Source organism: Carcharodon carcharias, chromosome 7 (genome assembly GCF_017639515.1).
Source record: "Carcharodon carcharias isolate sCarCar2 chromosome 7, sCarCar2.pri, whole genome shotgun sequence".
In the NCBI taxonomy this organism is placed as follows: domain Eukaryota; kingdom Metazoa; phylum Chordata; class Chondrichthyes; order Lamniformes; family Lamnidae; genus Carcharodon; species Carcharodon carcharias.
This window is the reverse complement of record NC_054473.1, coordinates 149,696,700-149,716,384: the sequence shown is the minus strand read 5'-3', so window position 1 is coordinate 149,716,384 and position 19,685 is coordinate 149,696,700. Positions and strand designations below refer to the sequence as shown.

Genomic DNA, 19,685 nt, shown 5'->3' with positions numbered 1-19,685 from the left:
GGCCTGGCCTCAAGTATACAGAGGTATTGATGTTGCTGCTGGAAAAATCTAACAAAATGAAGAGAACCCTCTTATTTTATTGCATCTTCCTAGTCATGCTAAGAAGGTGATGGTGGGTCTTTTCCTTAAAACTATTGGCCTTGTGGCGATGGTACTTCTAACATAGTATTAGGTAGGGCATGTAGCATTGCACTCTAATTCTGGCCTCTTGCACATGCTCTTTTGTTGATAACTCTACCATTAACAACCATATCTTCGATGCTTCAGCACAATCTGCAATTCCCTTCTCATCACTCTACCTTTTTACCTCTCTCTCCTCCTTCAGATGCTCCTTTAAAATCTCTTTGACTAAGCATTTGGTCATCTGCCATCCATTTGATTGTGCCAGTAAATAAATTATTTTGTCCTCAATTCACTTTGAAGAAGTGAGGAGAAACCAGGAGAACGCTGTAGAGATGGGGCTACATGAGGGGCTGGATTTAATAGAGCCTACCAGAGCAGGCTAGGTAATGGATGTGCCAGGTATAATCATGGGGAAGGCCACTATGCCATTGTGCCAGCAGAAAATTGACCCCCATTAAGTCAGTCAGTGGCGGGAAAATGCTGACACGGAGAATCTGCCTGCTGACTAATTCTACTCATTAATGAGCCACTATCCCCGAGTCCACTGGGATTCAGCAGTGGCTCAGGGATTCTCCACAACTCACATGGATTTCCTGTACCTCCTGAAGGCCACCCAGAACACCCTGTCAGATTTGACAGTGGCCTCCAAGGGAAGTCCCTCTTTCAAAGGCACTTGGTGCCCAATCAAGACATATGAAGGTTCATGCCCCCTGTCAGCTACCCCCTTCCCTTGCAACTGACCCCACCCCCCCCTTTCCCCAACTTGCCAGCAGCCCCCTCCTCATGACCCTCATCCATTCTAGGCCTCTGGTGGGTGCATTACCAGCAGCAGCCACTACTTCCAGTAGCACTGATGGGCAACAGAGAGCTGCTCACCTCCGATTGGCGGGTTGCTCTCAGGGGACGAGATTTCTGCCACCATGGTCCTAAATCCTGAGGAAATCTTAATCTACAAAAAGCACTACAAAGCTTCTTCAGCAGCACTTCTATAACCCACAACTTCCATCATCCAGAAGGTACGGGCAGCAGGTGCAAGGTATGCCATCACCTTCAGGTTCACGGATAGTGAGCATCAGCATCACAATTAAGGCTAACCTAACAACCATGTTTAACTGTTCCAACAATGAACACAGGATAATGTTCAGAACCAACAATGACCATGGGGTAGTGTTCAGAAATGGGAATTCTGGCCAATTCTTCCTTTTCATGAACCTAAAAATCAATTATAAGATTGCTGTGGCTAAGATTAGATCAGGCAGTTTATTTACCCACTGCACCATCGTTGGAGGAGCTCTTTTGACTTTTTTGTCTTCTTTAAACCTACAGGAAGATATGTTAGTAAAGTGGATTTGAACACTTACCAGGAAGATCTACAAAGTATGCTAATCTAGTGAAACATCAAGAAAATGTTTTAATTTTAAAACATGATGTAAACAGAAACAAAGAATATTGTGCACGTATTTAAACATAACAACAGTGCATCTGGCAGTCAGTCACAAAATGTTCCGGTCATTGCACTATTTATAAACTTGCATGTGAACGAGAGATTGTTATTGTACAATTTCTGCTGTGATTGGCTGACCACTTACCAGAGTTCAAAGTCCAAATTAGTCCAAAGACAACAGTGATCCTATGGAGCCAGGAGACTGTTTGCAATTACTGGTAACCTATGTAAATATGCCTGCATCCTATGAGTCAAGCCAGCTATTTCTGCATTTTTATAAACTCATTTTCTTAAATTTAGATTGCTTACCTTAGAATTGAAGCAGTCAGTAGTAGGATTCCTTATTGCATGTCAGTTTTTTTGTTTGTTTTAAATTACATCACTTTGCATCAATTTCAACTCACTGTACTTAAGGCAGTGATGCAGGATAGGGTACTATCCAAAAGAGTGAGATTTAGTGACCTTTGCATAAAACAAGATGGTTCAACCAGCAACTTGAAGAGAGAACTATATAATATAAATGGGGAAAATATTGTAGGTTTTTATACAGGAGTAATAGAAGTAGATTCAGGTGTGAATTGTAACCCAGTTTGGACTTGCATATACCTCTAGTACAAAAAAAGGGATTGTACATAAACAGCAGGGGAACTATCTATTGCTGTGCATATTTTACAATCTTCCAAGAACAGTAATAATAGAAATTATGCTGTCACATAAAGACTTTAGCATGCAGTTAGTTGTCTGTGTCCAATAACGTGGTTCAGTTAAGGATTTAGATCACAGATTATCTAGGTTATTTTTACAAAAAATAGACAAGTGTTGAGGGAATTTTGGATCATTGTGAATTCTCTCTAAATTGCACTTTTCTCCATGTAACGGTATCTCTGCTTATCACCCATTATGTCATATTGACTTCAATGTCGTCTCCCTTTCAAGGAATAGAATACAAATGGTAGAAGTCATGCTTAGGCTATACAAAGTCCTGGTTAAACCATACCTGTTTTGGACACCACACCTAAAGGAGAATATACTGACTTGAGGGAATGCAGCAATTGTTTACTAGCATACCTGGGCTCTAAGGGTTAAATTACGAGTGATTACAGAAATTAGGGTCACATTCCCTGAAATTTAGATGGTTAAATGGGTCTCTTTCTGGATGGCAAGTTGTAACTATTGGGGTGCCACAGGGTTTGGTCCTTGGGCCCCAGCTATTTACAATCTATATTAATGACTTGGATTCAGGGATAGAAGTTACTTTAGCTAAATTTGTAGATGACACCAAAATAGGTGGGAAAGTAAGTTGGAATGAAGAAATAAGAAATTTACAAATGGATATGGACAGGTTAGGTGAATGGACCAAAGTTTGGCAGATGGAGTTTAGTGTGGATAAGTGTGAGGTTATCCATTTTTGTCAGAAGAATAAAAAGGTGACTTATTTAAATAGAGAGAAATTTCAGAATGCTTCAATGCAGAGGGATCTGGGTATCTTCATGCACGAATTGCTGAAAGCTGGTTTGCAGGTACAGCAGGTAATAAGGAAGGCAAATGGAATTTTGGCATTTGTTGCTAAAGGAAGAGAGAGTATAAAAATAGGGAAGTGTTGTTGCAACTGTACAAGGCATTGGTGAGACCGCACCTGGAGTACTGTGCAGAGTTTTGGTCCCTTTACTTGAGGAAGGAGGCTGTTCAGAGGAGGTTCCCATGATTGATTCCAGAGATGTGGGGCTTGTCTTATGAAGAGAGACTGAGCAGTTTAGGCCTATACTCACTAAAATTTAGAAGGATGAGAGGAGATCTAATTGAGGTACATAAGATGTTAAGGGGAATAGACAAAGTAGACGTGGAGCGGATGTTTCCTCTTGTGGGGCATTATAGAATAAAAGGCCATAGTTTTAGGCTAAGGGGTGGTAGATTTAAATCAGAGATGAGGAGGAATTATTTTTCTCAAAGGGTTGTAAATCTGGGGAATTCACTACCTCAGAGTGCAGTGGATGCCAGGACGCTGAATAAATTTGAGGAGATAGACAGATTTTTAATTAATAACAGGTTGAAATGTTATGGGGAGAGGGAGGGAAATTGAAGTTGAGGCTGAAATTAGATCAGCCATGATCGTATTGAATGGTGGGGCAGGCGCGAGGGGCTGAATTGCCTACTCCTGCTTCTAGTTCTTATGTTCTTTAAGGGGTGAGTTGATCAAAGTTTAAGATAGAAAAAAAGAACAGATATGGTAGTTAGAAAGAAACCATTTTCACTAGTTAGGGAGTATAAGACTAGGGACAGAGTATAAGACTAGGGACATTGTCTAAAAATTAGAGGAAGACCTTTCAGGACCAAAATTAGGAAACACTTCTTCACGCAAAAAGTGGTGAACTGTCATTCGCACATAGCAATTGATGCTATAACAATTGTTAATTTTAATCGGAGATTATTATTGAGTCAAAGGTATTAAAGAATATGAGGTATGTCCATCTTACTCTTCTGTGCACCTCCCAAACTAGTGAGCATAGCTTAAACTAAGCACCAGTAATTGGAGCAGACCTTCCAAGAGCATTATATTGTCATGCTTCAGTATATCATGAACTTCTCAGACAATACTTCAAAATTTTGAACAAAAGATAAGAAACTGTTCAAATGGCTGCTGCAAGCTTTAGGCAGTATCAACTCCAGCCAGTCCTGAGACTCATTAAATATGGACATTCACAGCCATCTGGTAAATTCACACAGCCCTTACTATTCCAGCTGACTGTTTCACCATGGACAAAGACACATCAAAACTCAATGTGTGTTAGACGAATGTGAATAGGTCAGCATCGCTCTCCCATTTTACAATGGTGGCGGAAATTTCAAAGTGTCAAATGACAACACAGGACGTTTATTGATCTGACCAGCCACCTTGGAAAAGGACTTTGAACTTGTAACAGGTCACTTGGGTGAGACAATCACGTTTGTTGCTTTTAAAACAGCAAGAATCAGCTCTGCAGAGACAGAGACACCATCAGGAAGCCATGGAACCAGCTGCAGTTAACTAAGCAGCTAAGCCAAGGTAATAAAGAGTGGGAGACAGACTCTCCCTAACCTGTTCTAACCTGAGAATTCAACTACAAGAATACAGCTTACTAAGAAAGTTATACTTACAAAGGCCTTTTCTTCAATGAAAAGCATCAACTCTTCTAAGAAACCACAGGCCTGCCATTAAAGAGAGTCTGAGACAATTATACATAGCAATCACATTTTTTCCCCTTCCTCTGTATTTAACCTTTGAGTGTATGATGGTGAATGCAAGTCAATTGAGCGAGATGCAGTGTTTTTAAATCTCTGGGGCAAATGTAGTATAATAAATGACATTCTTCATTTTAAAAACTCTAAAAAGCTTTGCTGTTAGAGTTATTGAAGTTGGGACGATCACTCTGAAGGTAAGAAAATACACATACCTCACATTGATCATGGACAATAAGAAAACATCAATTTGTCACAGCAAAATTTGATGCTGCAGTTGGGGAAAAATCCATTGCAAACAAGCTAAATCTGACTTTAAAGGAATTGGAAGTAGAAGGGAAAAGTAACATGCCAAAATTGTTGAAAAGGAAACAAAGGGATTACTGCAGTAAGCTTCATGAGTGCTAACAACACAAAATAAAATAGCTACTTTCAATGTGAAAATTTGAAAAAAATTAGCATCCCTAAACATGGAACAGCTAAAAGTCAGAGCTGAGCAGTTAGAACTCAATATATGCCATAAAGCATGGACACCTGACGTACTAAAGGTGCTGTCCAAGCATTTGGCTTCATTCCAGATTCAGAACAGAACTTGAAAATAGACTAGGTTACCTTAGCCAAAATTCACCTAGAAGGGAGGTGGCTAGAATTTGTTTCATGCAAAGGAAACAGAGAGTGAAAGGGAATTCCAGAAAAGAAACCTAAGGGAGGGATGAGTATGCTTTCCAACTCGAAAAGCTTGAAAAGGAATTACAAGTTCAGAAAGATTGGGAACTAAGACAGATTGCAGCAGAGAGAACCTGACTTCCTAGTGGTAATGTAAATACTGTTCACCCAGGGAGACATTTTAATTTCTTAAAGTATTCCTGATTTTTCCCAAAGTTTGAAGGGGAAGGGGAGGATGTGGAAACTTTCTTATGAACATAATTAGCAGGAGTAGACCATTGGCCCCTTGAGCCTGCTCCACTGTTCAATGAGATCATGGCTGATCTGAAGGTAACCTCAACTCCACATTCCCACCTACTCCTGATAACTTCTCAACCCCCTTGCTCATCAAGGATCTGTCTTAAAAATATTCAAAGACTCTGCTTTCACTGCCTTTCTTTACAGCTTTTGTAGCTTTGAAAAGTTTGCCAGAGCTTGGGAGCTATAAACCTGGAAGGGAGTCAGAGATTAGGTGTACAGGCCATGACACTGCAATTGAAAAGTTTGAGATATTGATCAAGTGCATTATACATGTCAGGGCTGCTGGAGGTTATATGAAGGAAACAAATATTTGTACATATACTGGAGAGCCCAGCCACAAGGCGGCTCTTGGGAAATGTAATATTTCACGTTAGAGGCAGAGATGGGCTTCTATGTACATATATTTTGTTTACAATGAAGGCAGAACATTGTGCCTCTGCAAAAATAAGAATCAATTGCACCACATTCAGAGGTCTCGCCGGTAATATTTGTTGAGGGGGGAAATAAGTCTTTGGAGGAATGTTTATGGGCAAGCTCGTGCTTCATTTCATAATTACTGGTTTGTAAACATATATCCCAAATTGTAGGCGAGGAACCCTCATAGATGGCCTTAAAATGCGGATTTTTTTGCAATTGGTTTAGACGCAACAATCAACCAATTAGATTCGGCAATACAGAGATCGTTCCAGTATCTGATTGATTGAGGAAACAGTAGTCTCTGGGGTCTGACTGAGCATTATTCTGGGGCGTGATTGATTAGATTTACGGATGTAAATTAGTTGAAGAGATTCCTCATTACAACAGACTAGTCTTTTTTTTAAAAGAAAAATTGATAGTATATGCAAGCATTTTTGGTTTAACCAAATAACCTATAACTTCATTTGATAGAGTTGACAAATGTTACAAAACCCAACAGGTTTTCCAGGAAAGCATTGACCTAGTTTTTGCAATAATGAAGATCACTGTTGTAGTCTTGAATTGGTGGAATCGGCGTCGAACAGGTCACTATGTATATTTAAATAGCAATTAGCAGTAAAGAAACATATTTGCCCGGCTTTTATCACGCTGCAAACCTCGCACTGGATCCGGTTTCATAACAAAGGACAAAAACCAGACACCATTAGTTGATCAAGACTTTTACGTATTAAGTGACCTTTATCTTTGTAAAGCACAACTTGGAAAGTCTATCGTAATCTCCCAAATAGCTACGTGATGTTCTCGGTAACTATTTCCAACCTGTCACTCAAACTTAAAGATGTGTCTGAACATGCTCACACGGACATCAATAAGGCGTCCCAAAGTAAACATCAATAGAAAACTCGATTCTGAGAGAACAACCATGTGCTACAAATAAACAGCATTTAGTAAACATTTTCAGGACAGAATAACCAATTCATCGCTTTACAATGTAATTTACATATGGAAAGCTGTAACCCACGCGTATAACTAATTGCAGTTTATAAAACGTACTTGCTAATAAAAACAAGCTGTCGAGAAAGTTACCTTTTAAACCGTTCTGTTGACGAAAGGGAAGATTTCTACCCCAAAATGACTCTAATCCCAACACAATCTTCTGAACAAGGAAACTGTCTCCAGATTTATTTTGATCAGCTGTTTGCGTAATCAACGATTTTCAAATAGCCTCGCTGACTCCGCCTGTCAAATCCCATTCCCATCTCCAGTCCAATAAAACAGCTTCAGCTTCTCCCATCCCCTCCTCCAGCCCACCGTGTTCAGTTTGACCAGTGCAGCTGCTCCATTTGAAACACTGCTTTGCATTTTTGGATTTGGCTCAGATAGTGTAGCGTAAAGGCAACTACATGGGTCCTTTTAGTGTTTAAAAACTGTAGTAAAAATCAGATGTAAAATAATTACCAACTTGGCCTTCCTGGTTTCATTGAGAAAATGTACCGTCCCTTTAAGAGATGTATTCCACTTGTCCTGTCCATTCGTGAAGTATGTTTTAAATGATTCATAGTTGAATTGGATCAATAAGGGTGACACAGTTTAATCATGAGTTGGAGAAAGATTAGGGTTTCCTAAATCTAGCAGGTCCAATCTCTTAGTGCTTCAGCAGACAGTCCGAAAGAATCCGAACTGATCACGAAATAAATCCACCAGTATACCAACCGAGAAAAAAAACAAAAAACTGCGGATGCTGGAAATCCAAAACAAAAACAGAATTACCTGGAAAAACTCCGCAGGTCTGGCAGCATCGGCGGAGAAGAGTTGACGTTTCGAGTCTCCAGTTCTGTTGAAGTGTCATAAGGACTCGAAATGTCAACTCTTTTCTTCTCCGCCGATGCTGCCAGACCTGCTGAGTTTTTCCAGGTAATTCTGTTTTTGTTTTACCAACCGAGAAGTTCAGATTAACATTGCGAGTACTGAGTCGTGTAGGAATCGGCCAAAATTAGGATAAAACAAACTACTTAACGCAACTGAGCAAAAGGTGGGAGGGAAAATAAGTGCAAAGATAGCAAGAGATGAGAAGTGGCGTGGGATACATGGAAATATGGAAGCATACCCTCAAAAAAATCAAATGCATGTAAAATAGTTCAGGAAAGAAACTATAGACAATTTGCTCGTGATATTGTTTTCCCACCACCAGCTGCTTTCCCTATGCGGTAACACTTGTTTGGCCACATCTTCCTGCACAATTGCCTGGGGCCCCAGCACTCCTACCAGGTGAAATATTTGCGTCTTGTATTTTGTTCCGGAAGATTTTGGTAACAATCTCTTTAGCCTTTATATGTGACGGGAATGCCAGGTTATCTTCACCTATCAATGATGCCCTTGATGTACCCACTGTTCACACAGCATTTTATTTGTTGCTCACAATTCAACCTCCTCTATAAGGGAAAGGTTAAAGCCAGGCTGTATGACTATTTTACTGAAAATCTATTTTTTAAAAAAAAATGTGTCCAAACACAGAATAGTGACAATGATAGTGATAATGTGCTATTTAACTTCCTTTACCTTTGCTGAATAATCTCAAACAAAATAGGAGTATAGAATTGTGGCAGTAATGTTTCCCAATCAAATCAAGCTTCTTTCTTTCCTCTAAAGATATTTTTGATACCTTTAATAAAATTAGTGAAATGATTTGGAACTTAAGGAAATTAATTGAGTCTACCAGTCATAATAGTGAAACTTCATTTCCAACACCTTATGTCCACAGCATACTTTACAAAGCGAGGAAAGTTTACACCCAGCAAATGTTGAACTAGTAGCTTAAACTGAACCTGAACTCACCTCATTAGAGTGGAGATCTTCATTGTGAATGGAAAGCCTTTTTATGTACAGAATCATGAAGCCACATAGCAGGAGGCCATCAGGCTCATCACACTGGTTCCAGCCTTTTCCCCATAGCTTTGCAAATTTTTCCACTTCAAGTATTTATCAAATTCCCTTTTGTTTAATGTAGATAAAGTTTGAGATTCAAGACACTCGCTGAGAGAATAAAGCCATTAGATTCCAATGGCTTTGAACAAACAAAAATAAACTTTTGGAGATCAAGCCTCTGACTTCCCTCCAAGCCACTCCAACTCAGTCTGCCTCACCTCCCATGGCTTTATTCTTGTCTCTCGAGACTCCACTCCCCTGGATTTCCGAGTCTCCACTCCTGCCTCTATTTACTGGTGCAATTTTAGCTCTTTAATAACTGGCTAGCTTCACTGGGCTGGCACTGCCCCTTGATTTCACCAAGCTCCAATCTCCTCAGCTACACCAAGCTATAAATGGATCCCAGGGTTTCTTCTAAACCCTAACCCTTCCCAGCATGGAACCAGTGATCTTCTGCCACCTTCTCAGCTCCCCGGGGCATCTCCTGAGCCCTAACCACACAAAGCCAGCTAACAGCAATGCTTTTGATACCTGGAGCCTAACAGAAGCACCTTTTTGGTTTGGCCTTTTCCCCTGCTTACAGAGCACTCACTCCCCCAGCAAACACACTGTTATGACTGATGCAGTTGGTGAAGCTGAGTGATTTAAAAATCCTTAAAACTTTAAACAACTGTCATAACCTATAATTTTAAGTGTTATGTTTGAGATGCGACTCTGAATTCAGGAATTAGACACCAGTTCTCAAGGTTTTACATTAAACTAAATGATACTTTTTATTAATTTACACAGGCTAAAAATATATATGTACACAAGGCTACAAATTACTATTATCATAACTTTTAACAAATTCCCAAACTAATCTCCATTAAGGGAACAGCAACCCATTGACTTAACCAGACACTGGGGAAAGCATTTTCACCTTACAAATTCAAAATGAGGTTCCTTTCACTTGGTTCCTGTGGAGCCAGTTGGAGGCTTACAGCTGCCTTTTGATCTCTCATTGCCTCTGCTCTGCACATCTGAAAACTGAAGTTATATCTACCACCACTGATTGAATTCAAATTCTCATTGTCTCATCAGCTTCTTTGAACTTCACCTTTTAACAATGAAACCCCTTTCATAGTACCAATTTAATTAATAATATAAACATATTGCTTGGTGTCTGCTAGAAAGGCATCAGTTTTCACCCTACTTCTTGAATGCTCTATTCAAAAAATGCAAATACACGCTATCTCTCTTACATTTCAAAACTAGTACATATCAAAGCACCCAGACTAGCTGGTTTTAATCCAATTAAGACATACCCACAGACTAAACCTCTATTTTAAAAGAAAAATATTTCCACAAAATATTATATACATTAATACTTCATGACACATGCAGATAAATTGAAACCCTAGAACTTTAAGCTCCACCCAGCTCCATGATGATATAGCATTCCAGGGCTCACTGAATGTTTTAAAATTATTTGTAGCTTTAACTCCCAAAACAGGGCAACTCTCTGGGCGACATTCCTTTGCAAGCAGTGTAGACACCTTGTCTCCAATTCTCCTGCTGTTTAATGATCTGCTAACCCCTTAAGCTAACATGCCAGTGAGTCTTCAAGCTACTTTAGTTGTATTTATCCCATTTTCTATAATTAAACTTTAAACTTCCTAGTACTAAAATTTACCTCTAAAATATTACAATGGAATCATGAACTAGGTGTTTATTAAAAATTGCAATCTATGATCCTGGTATCATTCTAGCAAATCTCTGCACCCTCTCTAAACCATTGACATCCTACCCAAGTCATAGTGGCCAGAATTGGAATAATATTCTGGCTGGGGCCTAACCAGTACTTTGTAAAGGTTTAGCATAACTTCCTTGTTTTTGTACCCTATATCTCTTTATAAAAAACCAAGAATCTTTAGGCTTTTTAGTAGCTTTCACAACTTGTCCTGTCGCCTTCAAAGACTTGTACATGTATACACTCAGGTCTCTCTCTTCCATCATGCACTTTAAAATTGTTCCATTAGTTTATATACCCCTCCTCATTCTTCCTACTAAGTGAACTACTGCACACTTTTCTGCATTATCTGCCAAATATCTGTCCCATTTCTATATTGTTCTGAAGTCTGTCATTATCCTCCTCACTGTTTAATAGATTTCCTGAATACTTATAGCTAAGAATATTAAGTGCCAAGTGCTCTACTTATTTGAGCCAGGTTTCTGTTATTGCCATTATATCACAGTCCCATGTGGCTACTTGTACCTGCTGCTCACCAATTTTATTTACCATGCTCCATGTATTTATTCACATGGACTCTAATCCCACATTAAACTGCCTTGCATTTCCCTGTGTCTGATCCCTCCTATTTCTGAACTACTCTATATTCTAATGCTATTTGTCTTTTCCAGTTTTCTGCATTCATTGTATCTCCTCTGTCGTACTTCATCCTGGTGCTGCACTCACTGTCAAATTAGCTTAAACCCTCCTTCACAGCGCTAATAAACTTTCCTGCGAGGACATTGATCCCAGCCCAGTTCAGCAACACACCAAGCTTGTATAAATTCCTCCTGCCTCAGATTCCTCCAGGAATCTGAGGTCCTCCCTCTTGCATCTATTCTCCAGTCACACATTAACCTATCTTATTGCTGCTATATTCACTAACACATGGCACTGGGAGTAACCAGAGATTATTCCTTTGAGGTCCTGTTCTTTAATTTCCTCCCTGGCTCTTGAAACTTTACCTGTAGGATCTCAATTCTTTTCCTACATATGCTATTGGTTCCAACGTAGACCACAATTCCTGGCTGCTTCCCTTCCCCTTGGAAATTATTCTTCACCCATTTAGTCCATTTACCCTGGCACCAGGGAGGTAACACACCATGTATGACTCACACTGGTGGATGCAGAGATGCCTGCCTAAACCCCTGACTATTAAACATAGGAAATGGGAGCAGGAGTAGACCATTTGACCCCTCGAGCCTGCTCCATCATTCAAGTCGACCATGCCTGATCTTCTACCTCAATGCCATTTTCCTGTATTATCCCCATATCCCTTGATATCTTTAATATGTAGAAATCTATCAATCTCTATCTTAAATATACTCGATAACTGACCCTCCACAGCCCTCTGAGGTTGAGAATTCCAAAAATTCAGCACCTACTAAATGAAGAAACTCTTCCTCATCTCAGTACGAAATGGCCTACCTCTCATTCTGAGACAGTGTCCCCTGGTTCTAGACACCCCATCCAGGAGAAACATCTTTCCTGCATCTACCCTGTCGAGCCCTGTAAGAATTTTGTATGCTTCAATGAGATCACCTTTCATTCTTCTAAACACCAGAGAAAATAGGCTCAGCCTCCTCAATCTCTCCTTATAGGACAATCCCAGGAATCAGTCTGGTGAATCTTTGTTGCACTTCCTCAGTGGTTCCCTAGCTAAGGAGACCAAAACTGTGCACAATACTCCAGATGTGATCTCATCAAGGCTCTATACAAATGTAGCAAGACTTCTTTACTCCTGTACTCAAAACCTCTTGCAGTAAAGGCCAACATACCAACTGCCTTCCTAATTGCTTGCTGTACCTTGCTGTTAGCTTTCAGTGACTTATGAACAAGGACACCCAGGTCCTTCTGGACATCAACACTTCTCAATCTCTCACCATTTAAAAACATACTCTGCATTACTGTTTCTTCTACCAAAGTGGATAGCTCCATACTTTTCCACATTATATTCCATTTGCCTTGTTCTTGCCCATTCACTTAGCCTGTCGAAATGCCCTTGAACCTCTTTGCATCCTCCTCAACTCACATTCCCATCTAGATTTGTGTCATCAGCAAGCTTGGAAATATTACATTTGGTCCCTACATCCAAATCAGTCATATAGTTTGTGAATAGCTTGTCCCAAGCACTGATCCTTGTGGATCCCCACTAGTTACAACCTGCGAACCTGAGAATGACCTGTTTATTCCTACTTTGTTTTCTGCCCATTTAACAATTCTCAATCCATGCCAGTATATTACCCCCAAAACCATGTGCTCAAGTTTTGCTTAATAACCTCCTGTGTTGGACCTTATTGAAAGTCTTCTGAAAATCCAAATATGCTACATCCACTGGTTGCCCCTTATCTATTCTGCTAGTTACATCCTCAAAAAACTAACAGGTTTGTCAAACATGATTTCCCTTTCACAAAGCCTGCCATTATTTTCTAAGTGTCCAATTGCCACATCCTTTATAATAGATTCTAGCATGTTTCATGCTACTGATCCCTGGCTAACAGGTCTATAGGTTCTTCATTTTCTCTCTCCCTCATTTTTAAATAGTGGGGTTACATTTGCTACCTTTTAAGCTGCAGGCACCAGTCCAGAATCTATAGAATTTTGAAAGATGATGACCAATACATCCACCATCTCTATGCCAACTCTTCCAACACTCTGGAATGCACATCATTGGGTCCAGGGGATTTATCAACTTTCACTCCCATTAATTTCTCTAGTACTACTTTTTGTCCTAACACTAATTTCTTTCAGTTCATCATTCCCGTTAGTCGCTTCGTTTTCTAGTATTTCTGGGAGGTTTATTAAAACTTCTTCCGTGAAGACAGATGCAACGTATTTGTTTATTTTCTCTCGTTTATTTTCTTTGTCATTTCCTTATTCCCCATTATAAATTCTCCTGTCTCTGCCTGTGATGGGCCTACATTTGTCTTTCCTGATCCTGTCTTTTTTACATACCTGTTTTTACAGTCCGTTTTTATGTTTCCCGCTGGTTTACTTTCTTATTCTATTTTCTCCTTCTTTATCAGTTTCTTCGTCCCCCCTTTTCTGGATTCTAAAATGCTTCAAATCCTCAGATTTACCACTTCTTTGGCATCTTTATAAGCCTCTTCCTTTGATCTAATGCACTCTCTAACTACTCTTGTTAGCCATAGTTGGATCATCTTTCCTGCTGTGTTTTGTGCATGTAAATGCACAATGTAAATTTGTTGTAAACCATGTATTAATTTTTTAAATGCTAGTCATTGCCTATAAACCATCACATGTAGTAATAGCTACCATAATATAATTCCAAAATACAACATCCAGTTTGCCCCTCATACCTTTGTCATTTCCTTTGCTTAGATTTAAGACCCTAGTTTCAGATTGAACTACATCCCTTTCAAACTTAATATAAAATCCTATCATATTATGATCATTCTTTGCTAAAGGCTCCTTTACAATGAAATTATTAATCAGCCCTTTCTCATTGCTCAAAACAAGATCTAAAATAGCCTCCAGTTAGTTCCTCAAAATACTGTTCTAGAAAATCATCTTGTATACATTTGGGAATTCGTCTTCCACAACATTAGTTCTAAATAGGTTTACCCAGTCTGTTTGTAGATTGAAGTTCCCCATGATTACATGATTATTGAATCCTCTATGACGACTGAATTTCTACACTTTACTGTGACTCCACACAGCAGCCCCTCCCCCACTCTCATGCAGTCATTTGCTCCATGCTGCCATGGATTTTCCCCATACTGCATCCCATGAGGGTGTGGTCATTTTCACTGCAAACCGATGTGAGTATTACTCTGCTAGAGGATTCCTGCACTACCCACCTCTCCACCTCTTCCTACTTTGCCACAAGGTTCCACTTGCTATTCTCCTGAAATCTGTGTAGCTGCAATGTGGCCACCTCCTGGAATATGTGCTCCAAGAAATTCTTAACCTCCCATATGTTCTGTAGTGACTCTAACTGATCCTCAAGCTCAGAAATCTTGGTTATATATATGCTGGAGTTATTTTAATAATTAGCATCCTCTGTTTAGTTAATTTTTTAAAATTCAGTTTTATGTCTTTAGATCTAATTAATTACCTAGGTTATTTATACATCTGCTGTTGTCACTTGCTTTGAACTACGAGCATCTTCTTCCCTCTCTGCATCACCAAACTCTCACTCTCAGCAGATTCCTGTTGTCAATCATTAGCAAATTGACCCGGCTCTCACCAGGCTGAGTGCTTAGGGCATCATCAGTAATTGTATCTGACCCATTCTTCAAATCATAAAATTATAAGATGTGAAATGAATTGAAGTTGTGTTTAATTTATTCAAACAATTATCTTACTTAGCAACTTTGTACTTCAGTTAAGTTAGTACAGGCCCAACCTTGTGAATGTTCTCTTACACCCCCTGCTGGGCATGTACATGTATTTTCCTGGTTGGCCAACTGCCTTACTGTAAGATGTTGGTGTGGAAAGCAGAGCTATATTGTGTTAAGGCTATATTTTAAATGAATCGTCAATTTTTCAGTGACATATGCAGAAACAGCTGTGTTGACTCGTGTTGCACAGATATTCAGTACAGCATAAATGGTGCAGCATCTTTAGATTTGTATGCCATGTTAAGAACGCACACCAGTACCTAGGGATTTTATGTTTTGCGTTACAGTTGTTTCTTGGCATTAACTACAAAATGGACTAATATTGAAAAATATTTATTTGAGTATTGCTGAAAAAAAATACTTTTTTTGTTGAAGCTTTTCATCTTGCACACATCAGGACCGTTCACAAGAATACCAAACGTAAAGGGGAAAACAATTTATACTGTATGAGGAGAGAGTGCTGATTGGTTTGTAAGTGGACTGTAATTGGTAGAGGCGTGCCATGGAGAATGCACCAGATGAGGGTGACTGACAGTTTATTGCCAAGCATTGTTTGAAATTTTAAACCAGGCAACTTGACTCCAGTTGGTCAGGTCATTGCCCTGAAGAATTAATCAATGAATGGCCGTCACTTATTTTGTTTAGCTGAAACAAGTGCCATATGTGTACTTGTTCTTTCTGTCTGCAAAGAACAGGGACCTGTCTATTAACATACGTAGCTTCCAGTATACACAAATGCATCACATTGCAAGCTCGACCGAGAATCTTAATTGGTTGCCAGCGTAATTCTTAGCACACTGAGGGTTATTTAGCAAATGTTGTCCAATCACGGAATCGCATCTAATATTAGACACTCTCTTGAATTTTGCAAGCACAGGCTGGTTGGGCACGGTCTGTACCTTGTCTGTCACAAACAGTGGAAGGGACATGCTGTTTGATATGATCCACCAGTCTTTGGGACATACAGCTTACATTCCTAGCATCACATTGATATTGAAATTCATATACCACATTACTCATTTGTGTGATAGGCAGAACGTTGTTTTGGCTTGATGGCAGCAACAGGTTAGTGGTGAATACCACACGTGTTGCTACTGCATAGTAGCAGCATGAAACAGCTAGCTTCACCTGTTGCTCAAATTTTTGAGATACCTTACCCTTCCAGGGTAATCTGAGGCACTTTGCAGTGCTGAAAGTGACGGCCTTAGGCCTGTTCATAAGTTTGCATGAAATGATCTGATCAGGGTAGCCATTACCCAGAGGTTGCCTTTGATGTGCCCTATTTTAGCATCAAGCTTACATGGTGAACAAATGGTTCAGGCCTTATTTACAAGGTTGCCAATAAGGTCAATCTTACAGCGCGTGTAAATATAAAATTTCCCAACTCGTACATTGACCAGTGAAGGTAGGCAGACTTGCAGTAGATTGAGGTTGAGAACCCCTGGCAGATTTCTCAACTATGTCAAGGAAAGCAAGTGAATTTGAGCGCAGATGGAGCCCATTAAGACATGAAAGGGCATCATTACATGCAGCTGCAGATTTAAATATAGCTACCTTATCATCCACATATCAAAAATATGCAAGGAGGAGGAGGTTAGGTGTCATTCCATTGAAGACACATTTCCCATGGAACCCAAAAAAGATGTTTGAGGAGCTGGGCCTAGAGGGGATCCCATGGCACCACCAACTATTTGGCCAAACGTGGTGTTATTAAAACTGAACTCAACTGCATGAGTTGCCAAGTTCATAAGTTCCATGAATACTGATTCACGCAATGGTGGCAGGTCTAATCGCCATGATGTAGCGCTGTGGTGCAAATATCTATGACTTCCTTAAGTAGAACATTGGTGAATAGGCTAGCAATGTCAAATGAGCACATGGACACAACATTGCAATCGATATGCAAGTCCTGTATGGCGTTCGCAAGTGTGAAGGAATCCTTCACGGTGTATATGGAAAACTTGCTTAAAACTGTTTGTAACAATTCACCCAACCATTTGGCCAATTCATGTTGTGCAGAACTGGCCATAGATAAGATAGGGCGTGGAGGGACATCTTTTGTATCTGACTAGGGCAGCCCATACATACATGGACTCTGAGTTGTGAGGATGAACACTGCCATATATATCCACACGGCAGCTCATCGCTCTTATACAAGTCCAGCAAGCATTTTTGTTTAGCTTACTTTTTAGCTTACTTTCGAGCAAGTCACATCCAGTCGCGTTGAACAGCAGGTCCAATGGATATGAATGGTATGCATTTTGTAGATATAGTCACTCTTGTTAAGGGTGACTATTCGTGCACCTTTGTCAGATTTACTGATGTGTTTGTCTGGATTGGTCTTAAGGCCTGGTAACGCTGTAAGACATTGGCATTGCGTTTGAAAATCAGACAGGTCATTCGGAATTCTGCGATTTGTGCACTAGATCAGATCGGCGCGCTTTCAAGGAGTCAGCGTCTTCAGTGGATGCTGGTTTGTGACGGGATAGCTGGAAATAGAGGAGTTCGAACTCAGCAAATACCACTTCCTGTTTGATTTGGAATGAAGGCACACCAAAATTGAAACCAAGAACAAACTCCTTGCTTTCTGACAGTACACAGTCAGAGATTTGTTACGTGTTTAGTGGTGTCACTACTTGTGTTGCCAAACCACTTAAGTGAGTTGCTAGTGCAGACATATTTCAAATGGGTACTGTTTATGGTGCAGTCATCTATTGAAGCAATATAGTGGCACAAATGAATCAAATCGAAAAATGAAAGAAATTTGTCTGCCACAGACTAAGCGTGTTGTAGGACATGAAGATGAAAAGCTTCGACAAAAAAATTTTTTTTTTTTGGGCAATACTTAGTTCTATACTACCAAATGCCTATAAATATTTACTCCTTATCCTTCTTCCTCTGCGAGTGTACTTAGATTATGGTAACCAATCTAGAATAAGGCAGTAGAACGTGAAAAGCTGATTACTAGAAGTTCAATTGAGAATGACATCTTAAAGGAAAAGCCATTTAAAACACCAGTCCTAGTTGAGATATTACAGTACTTCAGAATTGTGTTCTCCCATTTGCTTTCTGACTACTGTCACAACTCTATTCATGTCTTTCCCATCAGTTCAGCTTTCACCTTATATATTACCTTATTCACACTTGGGACCTATTCAGTAACATTTCACGAGCACAAATTGTCTCCCTTACACAAACTCGGGGCCTTGCAATTGCAACTTTTTCACCATAACGAGCTCTGTTACTGTATGCAATCAACCCCTGTCATTTTGAATACACTGTCCTTCCGTTGATTGTCCTCCACGCAGTGTGTTCCAGAAGCATCCAGCCATGTGCTTGAGTATCTTTTGTCAGAGTATATTTGGAACATCATACAGAAGTGTTGAGATAGGAGACAAGGCCCATGCACTCCTTTTGCACAGTCCATATTACATTTCTCCAGTCTTTTAAAAGCATTTTCATTTAGAATAACATATCCTTCTGATTAATTTTGTTTAATAGACACATCGATTATAGGAAACATTTTATTTTGAAATAAAAGCTTGATGATTGGTACAGGCATTTCAAAGATACAGTAGCCAATGCAAGTTATATAGTTTTAAAAGGAGAAAAAGGACTTATAGATATGATAGACATTGGCAGTGATGATGAGAGTTAAGGGGTTTTATTAAATCACTTAATAGTCAGGAACAGCTACTATAAAAACTGAGCTGAAAATCTACCACTATAGCAGTTTGCATTTCAGCTTCTGAAATTTAGCATTGAGCCTCATTTCAATAATTGTGTGAATGTGCATTGGGCTTGTCTGTAGCACAACCTCCATTCTCCCTCCAAAATTTTGCCTTGTTGAATGGGTGTTGATTTTCAATACTATAGTTTATATACACTTCTACATTAAAAAAGGAATACAGGAGAAGACCCACTAAAATGAATGCCAAAAAGTATAACAGATATAAATATTCAATTTCACTACTATTGACCACAAGTGTGTGAGAGAGAGTAGTCTGGGCTGGGGCGACTCAGCCTTTGATTTCCCTCCTTGTTGGTAACACACTGCATCAATACTTTGTTTTAAAATAATTACCACTCAAGCTTTTGGGAAATACAGTAACGAAAATAAGTAAAGTAACATAATGTACGTAAAAATTTACAAAATACAATTGGTATATAAATATGTCCCTTTTGCTCAAAAGAAAACAATAAAGGACCGACTTTATAAGGCAATGTTGGTGCAGTCACACTGGTGGTGAACACATTATAATACTGGGTCTCATTTTATGGTATGCCTGATTTAGTGATGCAGAGTTTGAGGGAAAATGGAGGCTCTGCCACTAGTGCACCAAAACCACATTCACACTGTTGTTTAAATCAGGTCCAATGCTAAATTTCACAAATTTCTGTTTATGTTCTGTTCTCCAATACACAACCAAACAGACTCTCTTTGGCCTAATTCTTAAAGCAA

At 39.5% G+C, this 19,685-nt stretch overlaps 1 protein-coding gene and 1 long non-coding RNA gene across 2 annotated transcripts in view; both read right to left on the bottom strand.

The window, feature by feature from the left end:
• si:ch211-260e23.9 overlaps nucleotides 1–19,685 on the bottom strand; it is a 51,897-nt gene that overhangs the window by 21,569 nt on the left and 10,643 nt on the right. The window lies entirely within an intron of this gene.
• On the bottom strand, nucleotides 1,400–7,355 carry LOC121279708. The gene is made up of 3 exons (XR_005943479.1): nucleotides 7,253–7,355; nucleotides 4,703–4,770; nucleotides 1,400–1,443 (listed from the first exon to the last, which is right to left on the bottom strand). It is a non-coding gene; the product is annotated as an uncharacterized LOC121279708 (long non-coding RNA).